Here is a 12,521-nt window from a genome sequence, read left to right on the forward strand (position 1 = left end):
CACGATGAGGTCAGTAAAAGATTAGATGATTTCCAGATCAAGCTTAAGGGGCAGGCTGTCAATATCAAAAGTCTTCAGGATACAACAAATCGAATAGAAACAAAGATGGAAAATCACCGTGTCCAAATAGAAGTAGATCTCAAAGAGACCTTAACATTGCTGAAACTTCTGTGTAAAAAGATGAATTATACACCTGCACAACTACAACAAGAAAATGAAGAAAATCAAGAGCACAACTCATCAGATTTAATGAAGTCAACAAACTCTCATGAAAAAGTTGAATCCCCAAAAAAATCAACGACACCCCACCAAGAAATGAGTAACGCGACTTTTGCAAACAAGCAACTCTGCGATACCTTTACCAATCAACACCCCTTTTTCGCTCAACCATTAGCGACATACTAGCGAAGGGAAAAAGTCGAGATGCCTAAATTCGATGGAAACGAAAAAAACAATGTTGCATGGATAAATAAAGCAAAAGAATACTTTGAAATATATGACATCAATGATGATGATGAAAAGCTCAAGCACGCATCCATGAAAATGGGAGGGGAAGCATATAATTGGTATATGTGGTGGAAAAAGACAACACACGTCATTAGTTGGAGAAAATTTAAGGATGCATTCTTTAAAAGATTCCATGGTGTAAAGGAAGAAGAGTTCTTTTCAAAACTCATCAAATTATGACAAAAATGAAGTGTGGACAAATACACTCAAGAATGGGAGACCTTAGTAACACGAGTACCTGGGTTATCAGAATCTTGTCTATTTCAATCATACGTTTCGGGACTCAAAACCCATTTACAAGTAGAACTTGAGATGCATGACATTACATCAATAGAAGTAGTAAGATGAAAAGCAAAAACAGCCGAAAAGAAATTCGAACAAATATTTTGGTCAAAATCGGAAAAAACATGTTCAAGACAAAGAATACCCCAGTATGTGGACTCAAATAATACAAGATATGTTCCACCACATCGTCGTGAAGATGAAAAATCTAATGTGGAAACGCAAAGGATAAAAGAAGGTAAATGCAAACGTTGTAGTGAGAAGTGGGACCTCAAACATAGATGTGCTAAAGGAAAAGAACCAAAGAACCTATATAATTGTGAAGCAACCAAAGATTCAAAGAGTGAAGATTCTGACATAGAAGAAACAAAAGATGCCCCAGAATTCTCACCAGAATTAGATGATGGAAGTATTTCGCAAGTGTCATTATCAACTATGATAGGTATATCACAACCTCAGACCTTAAAGTTAAAAGGACACATAAAGAAGAACAACGTAGTGGTTCTCATCGACTCTGGTAGCACACACAATTTTTTAGATGCAACCGTGGCAAAGAGACTCAATATTTTTTCATTTCCCTTACCCAACATGAAAGTGATGGTAGCTAACGGTAAAAAGATTGAAAAGGTGGGGAAATGCCATAAGGTCAAATTGCAGATTCAAGACTTTAATTTAGAGTTTCTGTTCTTCACGGTACCGTTAGGAGGAGTAGATGTAGTCTTAGGTATCCAATGGCTATGAACTTTAGGTACTTATGCTGCCAACCATCAAGTACAATTTATAAAATTCAAATGGGGAGGTCAAAAGTACAAATTACACGGATTCCAAGCACAAGAGAATCAAATTGTATCATCATCTCAGATGATGAAGATGAGTTGAAAAGGAGCACCCGCTTATGTAGTACAATGCCACCAATTAGAAATGTTATCTATAAATATGACCAGTGAAGAGTCACCAGAGATACAAGATCTAATTTAGAAGCATGAAAGAGTATTTCAAGACCGACCTATGAAAATGCCACCTAATAGGGAAATTGAGCATACAATAGAAGTCAAGGCAGGGTCAGACCTCGTCAACATCAAGCCATACTGATATCCACATCACCAAAAAACGAAAATTGAGAGATTAATCCAAGACCTTTTAAAGTGTGGGACCTTGATCATCTTGGAATATCTGATCAAGTGGAAGGACTTACCCGAAGAAGACGCTTCTTGGGAGAATGAAGCATTTTGTCAACAACATCCGTCGTTACGTATGCTTTGAGGACAAAGCATTCTTTCGAGAAGAAGGCAATGTTATGTAAAAATTAGTTAGTATTTAATTTTAGGTTTATTATTTATTTAATTTTAGGTTAATTAGACGAAAGGGCACGATCATAAGATCATACCCTTTTCCAAAGGTTCCCATGGCGGTATATAAGCCAAGAACCCCCAATGTAAACAATCATCTTCATTCAATTAATCAATAATACATATTTATATATATATTTTTCTGCGTATCAAGAAGTTTTCACTTCAAGTTTCCAAGATTAAGAAGACCGAGGTGTAAGAGTTTTTCTTGTTCTCTTATTAAAGAATCACAAAATGAATCAAAGGAAGGGGACTTGTAGGCTTGTCCTTGAGAAATGAAGGCTTCTCTTGTAGAATGGAAGGTGGAAACAAACACAGAGTAGGCTGGTCCCAACTTAGTAAGAATAGAATAGACAAGGTTACCATCTTCTTTCTTAACCTTAACACTTTCCAAGAGAAGTCTAAGGGTCTTGAACTTGGATAGAAAATCTTCAATGGAAGAAAAATTATTTGGGTTCAATGTAAGCATCTCATTTTCGAGTTGATGGGCTCTAAGTTCATTTTTAATTCCAAAAACTTTAGTGATTTGTTTCATTGCTTCATCAGGAGTATCAAGTTCTGCGATATGGAATTTAAGGTCTGGAGAAATAGACATCCCTATCAACCCAAGTGCTTGATATTGCCTATTTTCTCATTTGGCTGCCTTATCCTCATCTTTCGGTTTGGTTTCTTGGCCTGAGGCTATTCTGTAAAGACCTTTACTTCTAAGTAAATCCACAATGTAGGACCACCATTGGAAGTAGTTGGTGCTGTCAAGAATAACTTGGCATGGACTTTCCATTTTAACAGAAACTGAAGCTATAGATGCTGAAACTAAGTGTTCCAATGGAAAGATCTCGAAAAATTAGGCTGATTAAAAAAAATCGGCTCTGAAAACGGCTTCCGGATGAAGAAGTTATGGCTTTTTGAAGAAAAGTTGTTGAAGATGCTGACGAAGTGCGGGAATGTGTGGAAATGAATGATAATGTTATATTAAAAAAAAATTTGCCCCCTTTCCAAACTTAATCTAATAAAGTAGCTTTGGACCAAGAAAGACTTGAACTCAAGACCTCTATTCTCATAAAGTAGCTTTGGACCAAGAAGGACTTGAACTCAAGACCTCTATTCTCATAAAGTAGCTTTGGACCAAGTGAGCTAGATTAAAAGGTTAGTAATTTTTGGAAAAGAGGAAAGGGTTTTTTTTTATAAAGTCACTGAAGCTTTGGGTTGCGTGCTTACTTGAGAAAGCTCTTTTTTCCCTACAAAACATAAAACACAAAACCCAACACGGACATACAAAAAAAAACAAACCTTACGACTTGAAGTTAGTTTTAGCCGGAAACTATATATTTTCCTCAATGTTTTTGATTTTTTGATTTGCTCAGATCGCACAGAGTCGTGGGGCAAAGAGCATACGCAAAAATGAAAGGTATAGATCCGGTAATAAAAAAAACAAAGAGCTAAATAAACTGAAATAAACAGAGAGAAAATAACTAGAAACTGCAAATAAACACTGTATACCTCCAGATCTTAAAAATGACATAGCTAGGGCTACCAGAAACCTTTTCGCGTGAAACGAAAGGGGTTCCTCACTGGAACAGATTCTCCTAACACAATAGAGCAGTCCTCTCGGCCCGAAAACAGTCAGAAACAGTAGATCTAGGAAATGACAGTCGGATGCAGTTCTACCGGCTTCAGATTTGGATCACCAATGGATGCGGCCCTCAAATAGCTCTGATACCATGTAGGAATTTACAGGGTAAGTTCCTCAGATAGAACACCAAAGGACACCGCTCACAAACAGATCACAGATCAATACACTAGTATTGTTGACGTGGTTAAAATCCTCAAAGAGGGAAACAGTCCACGGCTTGAGCCAACGCGACCACTTCAGGCAATTTATTAATAAAAGAATGAAAATTTACATAAGCTTCTCTCATGAACGGTTACCCTACAAATGACCCTCCATGCTCTTTAAATAGAGATCATGGACCAATCGGGTGTTAAGCCACGGATCAAGTGTCGGTAATACCGAGGAGAGAATGAACCGTCGGATCAGTACATATCGTGACCGTGAGATTGTAAGTTACAAAAGTACATGGTAAAGAAACACACTTTACATAACTCTACACTAGACCAAGTTATACTTAACTATTTCCTGTGTCGGAATATCCTAACACCATAGCACACGACAAATAATTTGTTTAATTAAATTAACAAATAGAAGAAATAACATCAGTTGCTGTAATAGGATTCAGGGTTAGCCGAATTTTCACACAACTCCCTCTACAACTATCGCTACTGCAACTAAAAAGCATCCTAATTATTGAATCAACTATGATCAATATAATGCATATGTCACTTGAGTCTTTGATTGTTGCTAGTATCTGCGCTGTCACTAAAGCATTTGCACTGCTGCTGACTTTGCACTGCTGCCAACTCTGCATTGCGCTGCCCAACATTTGACTGCAACTAGACTCTCCATCTGTCACTCTGGTATTTGACTACATCTACTGCTGCCACTGATCCATCCTGCTACTAAATATTCTGAGGCTACAAAACCAAGTCATCCAATTTCACTCATGGGGTTAAGTCAGCAAACATGGCGAAGTCTTCCTCCAGCCTAGAGGAAAGCCTATTGATCTCTGCTGATGTTGCCTGCTGATCTTGCTTCTCCTCCATGTCCTTCTTCCTGAGAGAACACTCGGTACTGTAGTGACCAATCTCACCATACCTGAAGCATTTGACCTTCCACAGGTCCTTCTTCTTTCTCTGCTTCCCCTGTCCCTGATTGGGATCCTTCGATGCGAGGGCCACATTCTCCTCCTTCACCTGCTTCGATCTGCTGCTACTGCCACTGATGGAGCTCTTCACTAGATCTCGTCTCAACTCCTCCTGCTGCAAATCGGCCCACATCCTGTCCCACCTTGGCAAGGTGTCTCTACCCAAGATACTTTGGACAAATACCTGCCACTCCTTTGAGACACTGTTTAGTGCCAATCACACTAGCTCTGTGGGCCGAGGTTCTGCCCCAACAATTGACAACTGGTCCTGGATCTCTTGAATGTTGGTGAGGAAGGGGTCTATGCGTTCCCCTTTCTGCATCCTGGGGCATTTCAGCTTCTCCTCTAAGTACATTTTTCGCTGCTCGGAAGTGCCTTGGTACAGCGTGGTGAGAGTCTCCCACATCTTTTTGGCAGTCCCTTTGCCAGCTATGTGAGAAACAATGTGATCCTGAACACCATCAAGGATTAACCTCTTCGCCAGCATCATCTCATTTCTGTATTCCTTCATCCGATCTGCATCTGTGGGGATAGCTACCACTGCATCTATGAATGGTTTTAGGCCATATTCATCTAGAAGGAAGGACATCCTTGTCTTCCAGATGACATAGTTGGAAGCACCATCAACCCTGTCCTCATCTTTTAGTCTGGTAGTGGCCATCTCAGAAGTAACGAAAATCTCTTCCCTTCTGCTCAACTGCTGCCAGGCTATTCGCATTCCCTTCTGGAGTGAGAAAATCTGGTCAAAACGATTGCTGATCTGCAAGGGAAATCGAACTTCTTGAGACTAGAAGTTCCTCGAGGAAAATTTTCCCTTAGTGTGTGTTCTGCTTCCACCCAACGTTAGTTTTTCTCTAGCAAACTGCTGCAAAACTATTTTGTCCAGCTAGTGATCCGAGTTGACTCAACTTCCGCATTTAACCAAGATCTTTTACTCCCGTGATGTGGTTAGAATTGCATTTTAGCAGAGCATAAATGAACATATATGCATGCTTAAGCAAATGGAAACATAATGACAATCAACAAATCATAGACATGAGACATTGATAACGGAGTTCATCCAGTGTGGATTACATCTTTGGGCCCGGTGTCAAGATGGTGTTGGATGCTTCATTCACTGCTGGAAATGGTGAAGATGTACATGAACTATGTTTTTTGTCATACAAGGACATTTGCCCTCTACATGAGTGGCAAAGTCTCTCCATGAGATGTTCCGCTACATGAACTATCACTCACAATAGACTTCTTATCTGCATGACGTAATCTTACACATGGTGACAATGAGTATCCCGCCATCATGGCATCAAAGGGATCTCAACCAAAACACCCATAGTGACAATGAGTATCCCGCCATCATGGCAACAAAGGGATTTCAATCAAAACATACTAACAATCCATCATGAATACATCTCACACGAAATAGACACAAAGATTCCATATCATACATCAAGCAGGAATCGAAACAACATAGTACATCTTGTAGCAAATGATTAAAGAAGTACATGACAACAACACTTCATATACCTCAACTCTGATGCTGGTTGAAGAATAGAATACTCAGCTGCTGGATCTAAATGCACCATCGAAATCGTGGCATCGAATGGCATAGAATCAACTGTCCATGCTTTGAAATCTGACACCGTCACTCCAATCTAGAAAATGGCTGAAAAATAGAAGGCTCAGCTAAAAAAATCTAACTGCACCACTGAATTTGTGTTGTCGAGAGGTGTAAAATGGACTATTCATTTGTTGAATTTTGATGCCAACAAAATCTGGGCTTGTAGGAATCTTTTAGATTCCCTTGTGATTCTCCAAAGATTCCCTCCTCTGGGTTGATTGGAGATCTGCACTCAAATTTGAAATAGATCTCGCCATTGAGATCCTTGTGAAATTCTGAGAAGAATGAGTATAAAGTTGGTTGCATTATGGATCTGGGAAATTTCAACCTCCAAGGAATCTGGAAGATTTCCTGAAGATTCTCGTCTGCTGGGAATCTGTAAATCCATTGCTCAAAAGGCGAATCTGACCTCGCCATTGTGTTCCCTACAAAAATCTGAGAAAAATGACTATAAACTTGATTACATTCTGATCAAATGAAATTTTACCTCCCAAAGTATCTCCAAGATTCCTTAAAGATTCTGCATGAGAATATTCCTTTGGAATATTTTGGGAACCCGCCCCGCCTCGATTTATGTGCTCGTGGCAAACCCCTCTGCGCTGCCACACCTCCTTTCCATTTCTCTTCTGTTCGATGCTTCGCTGGTCCTCTTCATGCCTCTCCGAAAGAATGAGCTTAATTATATGCGCTCGGGCAAAGTTTTCAGATGTGAACAGGTGGCAGAGTGGCCAAAGCTCTTGACTCTTGGCGGGGAGGTCGGGGTTTGAATCCCACCGACCCTGACCATAGCATATAGTTTTATAAAAAAAGGTGTGTTAAAACTTTTTTTATGGTGCAGTTTGTTGTGGGACTGTTTCATGTTTTGTGTTAAATATAACATTCGTTATATGAGAGGGGACATATGGTGATGGTATTATATATAACGACCTTTTAATAACCATATGGTATTATATATAATCGTTTAATATATTTGTTGGGATTTTTATAACCATATATTTGTTAATAACTATGGTTCATATAACCATATCCCCCTTTTTTTAAAATATTTGTTGGATTTTAATAACTATATATTTGTTATATAGTTATTATTTGTATTTTTCATTACTTGTTTTGTTCTTTTGTTATGAATTTTGTCTTTTTATGTAGGGTTAGGAGCAATTGCTAGGCGCCAAGTGTCGAGGGTTTAGTAGCCATTTAGTTGCCACATAAACTTAGTGGGTCCCACCTGCTAACTGGGATGCCATGTGGCATGTTGTGGGCCCCATTTTTTCCGTCTTATCAAACTTTAAAGAGCTCTATCTCCCTCATACAAACTCGGATTTGACTGTCGTTCACACCGTTGGAATCAGGGCGACAAGCACTTCAATCTGGTGTTGGTTTGACAGCAATTTGACCTCTTTGAATTTTGGCCATTTCTGAGCCCTCTTGGACTTCTCCATGTGTCTAGAGCCACCTGGATCAATCCTCCCCACTAAGGAGCTTTTGGTCCTCCAAAAGCATGAAAATATTCTGCAATTTCTTTGTACCTTGTCTGCACTACAAGTGCCTTGATAGGTCACCCATCCTTCTCCTTCACCTTTGTCCTTCAGAGCCATAAGCGATGAGCCGACACCTGCACCCTCTACAAACCTGTAGTACAATTCTGCAAATTACATGCTTAATTTACATGACCAACTAATGACCCAAGCGTCCCATACTTGCCACGAGTTTATAACATATTCTCGGTGGTCAAGTTTACATCAAAATGGAAACAATACCCCAGCTATCAAACACACAAGGCCAAGACATCATTGTTGCTTAACAAGTGATGGAAAACACATCATCACTTTTACATTTTAAATTATGATTGACAAAAACACGACCATGACAAGCTAACATATCTAGAAACCATTTTTCACTTATTAATGTGAGCGGGTCATCCCCTTGTGGTGGTTTTGCTTGTCGAAGGACTCTTTCAACTGCTTCATGCACCGATGCTTTGTCTTTAAGGCGCTGCTCTGGATGGAGCCTCCAACATGTGGCTCTTTGATGACCACCTTTGTCGCAATCATTGGAATAAGTCTTCTTCCTCCAGATCTGCTTAACCTACTTCTTTCTTTGCTGTGGAGAAGGCCTTTCACGCCTTATCCTCTTTCGTGCTGCCATTTTCTTCCAACACTCAGCAAACATATGGTTATGTAAACCACAAAAAGTACATGTTTTTCGATTCCATGATTTACGTTCATCATTATCAACATGATTATAATCGAAATGAACATTCGAATATTGAGACTTGTTATACCTTTCCTTGCTGTCTCTGGTGTAATTATGGCAATGAGAGCTTGCCTCAGCTCTTTCCCTGTAATGGACACTGCCATGGGATGATGGTGATGTTTTCCCATCATTCTCTTTCCTTAACGATTTCAACAATGTCTCGGAAGCATCTGACACCCTTGAGCATTCTCCTTCGGTGTATCCCAAGCTTGCAAATTGAGGTCTTTGCATGACCTACAAGGGTTGAGTTATGCCCTAGCTATTAACACCAAGTCCTTCTTCTTCCTTGTACCTCATTCTGGTAAGGAGCCTCAGGTTTGTCCTTGTAATTGGTATCTCCACATTTCCAACAGAAATTATACTATGTGAAGGTTATACTGAAGGGAAATCAACATCTTTTACCTCCACTGTCGAGTTGGAAAGAACTGATGAGGGCTTCTCATCATCTGTTGTTGGTGGTTTGCTAGTTGTCTTGGCGCATTCCCCAACTTCCTTCCCGACATACCCAAGTCCTGCCTGACGGGGTAATTCCTCTACTTTGATGGGGTTGACAATGCCTTGGCCATTAATGCCCAAGTCTTTTCCTTCATACCCCATTCTCTTCAGCAATTTGGAGCCAATTCCTGTGGTATGATTTTCAAAAGTGGCGAAATCATAATCAAGAAACGTACATGAAGTTGGAGAATTACTTTTTACCTCACAGGGGTCACGCTACAACTTTTCCAAGGCCTCGTCCTTAGCTTGCAGCTGTCGTAGCAACCTATGTTTCTCCTCTTTCTCTTCTCGTAGAAGCATCTTCAATTCAACGTTATCTGCTTGAAGACTCTGGTTGTTGTGCTTCAGTTCTTCCAGGGCCTCTTCTGTGGCTCGCAACTGAAGTTGCAATCGCTGCTTTTCCTCTGTCTCTTCTTGTAGAGCTTCATACATTATGTCCATCTTTTTGGACACTCTGAGCATGGTCTCGTACATCTCTTTGTCATCCTCCATCACTGCACGTTCCATTGTTCACGCTTGCAATTCACATCCACGCGAAGACCGCTCTGATACCAAACTTGATCCGAGTTTACTCAACTTCTGGATTTAACCAAGATCTTTTACTCCCATGATGTGGTTAGAATTGCATTTTAACAGAGCATAAATGAACATATATGCATGCTTAAGCAAATGGAAACATAATGACAATCAACAAATCATAGACATGAGACATTGATAACGGAGTTCGTCCAGTGTGGACTATGTCTCCGGGCCCGGTGTCAAGATGGTGTTGGCCGCTTCATTCAGTGCTGGAAATGGTGAAGATGTACATGGACTATGTTTTCTGTCATACAAGGACATGTGCCCTCTACATGAGTGGCAAAGTCTCTCCACGAGACGTTCTGCTACAGGAACTATCACTCACAATAGACCTCCTATTAGCATGACATAATCTTACACATGGTGACAATGAGTATCCCGCCATCATGGCATCAAAGGGATCTCAACCAAAACACCCATGGTGATAATGAGTATCCCATCATCATGGCAACAAAGGGATCTCAATCAAAACATACATAACAATCCATGATGAATACATCTCACATGAAATAGACACAAAGATTCCACATCATACATCAAGCGGGAATCGAAACAACATAGTACATCTAGTAGAAAATGATCAAAGAAGTACATGACAAAAACACTTCATATACCTCAACTCTGATGCTGGTTGAAGAATAGAATACTCAACTGTTGGATCTGAATGTACCATCGAAATTGTGGTGTCGAATGGCATAGAGTCGACTGCCCATTCTTTGAAATCTGACACCGTCGCTCCAATTTGGAAAATGGTCGAAAAATAGAAGGCTTAGCTGAAAAATCTGACTGCACCACTGAATTTGTGTCGTCGAGAGGTGTAAAATTGACTATCCATTTTTCGAATTCTGACGCCGACAAAATCTAGGCCTGTAGGAATCTTTTAGATTCCCTTTTGATTCTCCAAAGTTTCCCTCCCCTGGGTTGACTGGAGATCTGCACTCAAATCATAAAACTGATCTCGTCATGGAGATCCTTGCCAAATTCTGAAAAGAATGAGTATAAAGTTTGTTGCATTATGGATCTGGGAAATTTAAGCCTCCAAGGAATGTTGATGATACCCTCAAGATTCTCCTCTGCTATGAATTTGCAAATCTGCTGCTCAAAAGGCAAATCCGACCTCGCCATTGCGTTCCCCGCGGAAATTTGAGAAAAATGATTGTAAACTTGATTACATTCTGATCAAATGAAATTTTACCTCCCAAAGAATCTCCAAGATTCCTTTAAGAATCTGCATGAGAATATCCCCCCTGGAATATTTTGAGAACCCGCCTCGATTTCTGTGCCCATGGCAGACCCCTCTGCACTGTCACACCTCTGTTCCGTTTCTCTTCTGTTCGGCGCTACGCTGGTCCTCTTCATGCCTTTGCGAAAGAATGAGCTTAAGTATATGCGCTCGAGCAGAGTTTTCAAATGTGCCACCAGTGGCGGAGTGGCCAAAGCCCTTGACTCTCGACGGGGAGGCCAGGGTCGAATCCCATCGACCCTCACCACAACATATAGTTTTATAAGAAAAGGCGTGTTAAAACTTTTTTATGATGTGGTTTGTTGTGGGACTCTTTCATGTATTGTGTTAAATATAACATTCGTTATATGAGCGAGGGCATATGGTTATGGTATTATATATATCCACCTTTTAATAACCATACCAATAACCATATGGTCTTATATATAACCATTTAATATATTCATTGGGATTTTTATAACCATATATTTGTTAATAACTATGGTTCATATAACCATATCCCCCTTTTTTTAAATATTCGTTGGATTTTAATAACCATATATTTGTTATATAGTTATTGTTTATATTTTTTAATACTTGTTTTGATTTTTTGTTATGACTTTTGTCTTTTTATGCAGTGTTAGGAGCAATTGCTAGGCTTCAAGTGTCGAGGGTTTAGTAGCCATTTAGTTGCCACATAAACTTAGTGGGTCCCACTTGCTGACTAGGATGCCATGTGGCATGCTGTGGGCCCCATTTTTTCCCTGTCTTCTCAAACTTTAAAGAGCTTTATCTCTCTCATACGAACTCGGATTTGAGTGTCGTTTGCGCCGTTGGAATCAGGGCGACGAGCACTTCGATCTGGTGCTGGTTTGAGAGTAATTTGACCTCTTTGAATTTTGACCATTTCTGAGCCCTCTTGGATTTCTCCATGTTCTTGGAGCCACCTGGATCAGCTAGAGATTTGCTCTGCGAAAATAACTGGCTGTTCCCTCTGCCACTGGAATTCCTCGATCTAGAGAGATCGAATTTTTCTGTCCTTCTCTCAGCAAAATAGATTCTTCTCAAGAAATTTGACCTCTTGGCCACGATGACTATGCTGCCTCTGGGGTTACGACCTACTGCCCCTCAATGAACAACGAAACTCGCTCTTCTTTCGCTATTTAGCTCTCCGGCTGATCATCTGCACTCTTATACCGTGTGAAAATTTGGAAATCCAAATCCTATTGCAGTAACTGTAAATAATTCTCCTAATTGTTAAGTTAATTCTTAACAATTTATCTACTGTTTGCGATAGCAAATATTGAATGAAGCACATTGCAACCTATACACACACATAAAATGACAATTATTTTTGGATCAATGTCTTCGGAAAAAAACCAACTTAGGAAAACCGGTGTGGCAACTGAGGGTTTTATTATTATGCAGCAGCGAAATAATTTGAGTACCACTGG

At 40.0% G+C, this 12,521-nt stretch overlaps 2 protein-coding genes across 3 annotated transcripts in view; one reads left to right on the top strand and one right to left on the bottom strand.

Annotated features, from left to right (window-relative positions):
* LOC149197888 (protein PIN-LIKES 6-like) overlaps positions 1 to 12,521 on the bottom strand; it is a 442,686-nt gene that overhangs the window by 203,490 nt on the left and 226,675 nt on the right. The window lies entirely within an intron of this gene.
* Positions 1 to 12,521, top strand: part of LOC149197889 (protein PIN-LIKES 6-like) — a 162,047-nt gene that overhangs the window by 31,526 nt on the left and 118,000 nt on the right. The window lies entirely within an intron of this gene.

Source organism: Pinus tabuliformis, chromosome 2_2 (assembly GCF_031772625.1).
Source record: "Pinus tabuliformis cultivar Carrire ecotype Pingquan chromosome 2_2, CPIR1, whole genome shotgun sequence".
NCBI lineage: Eukaryota > Viridiplantae > Streptophyta > Pinopsida > Pinales > Pinaceae > Pinus > Pinus tabuliformis.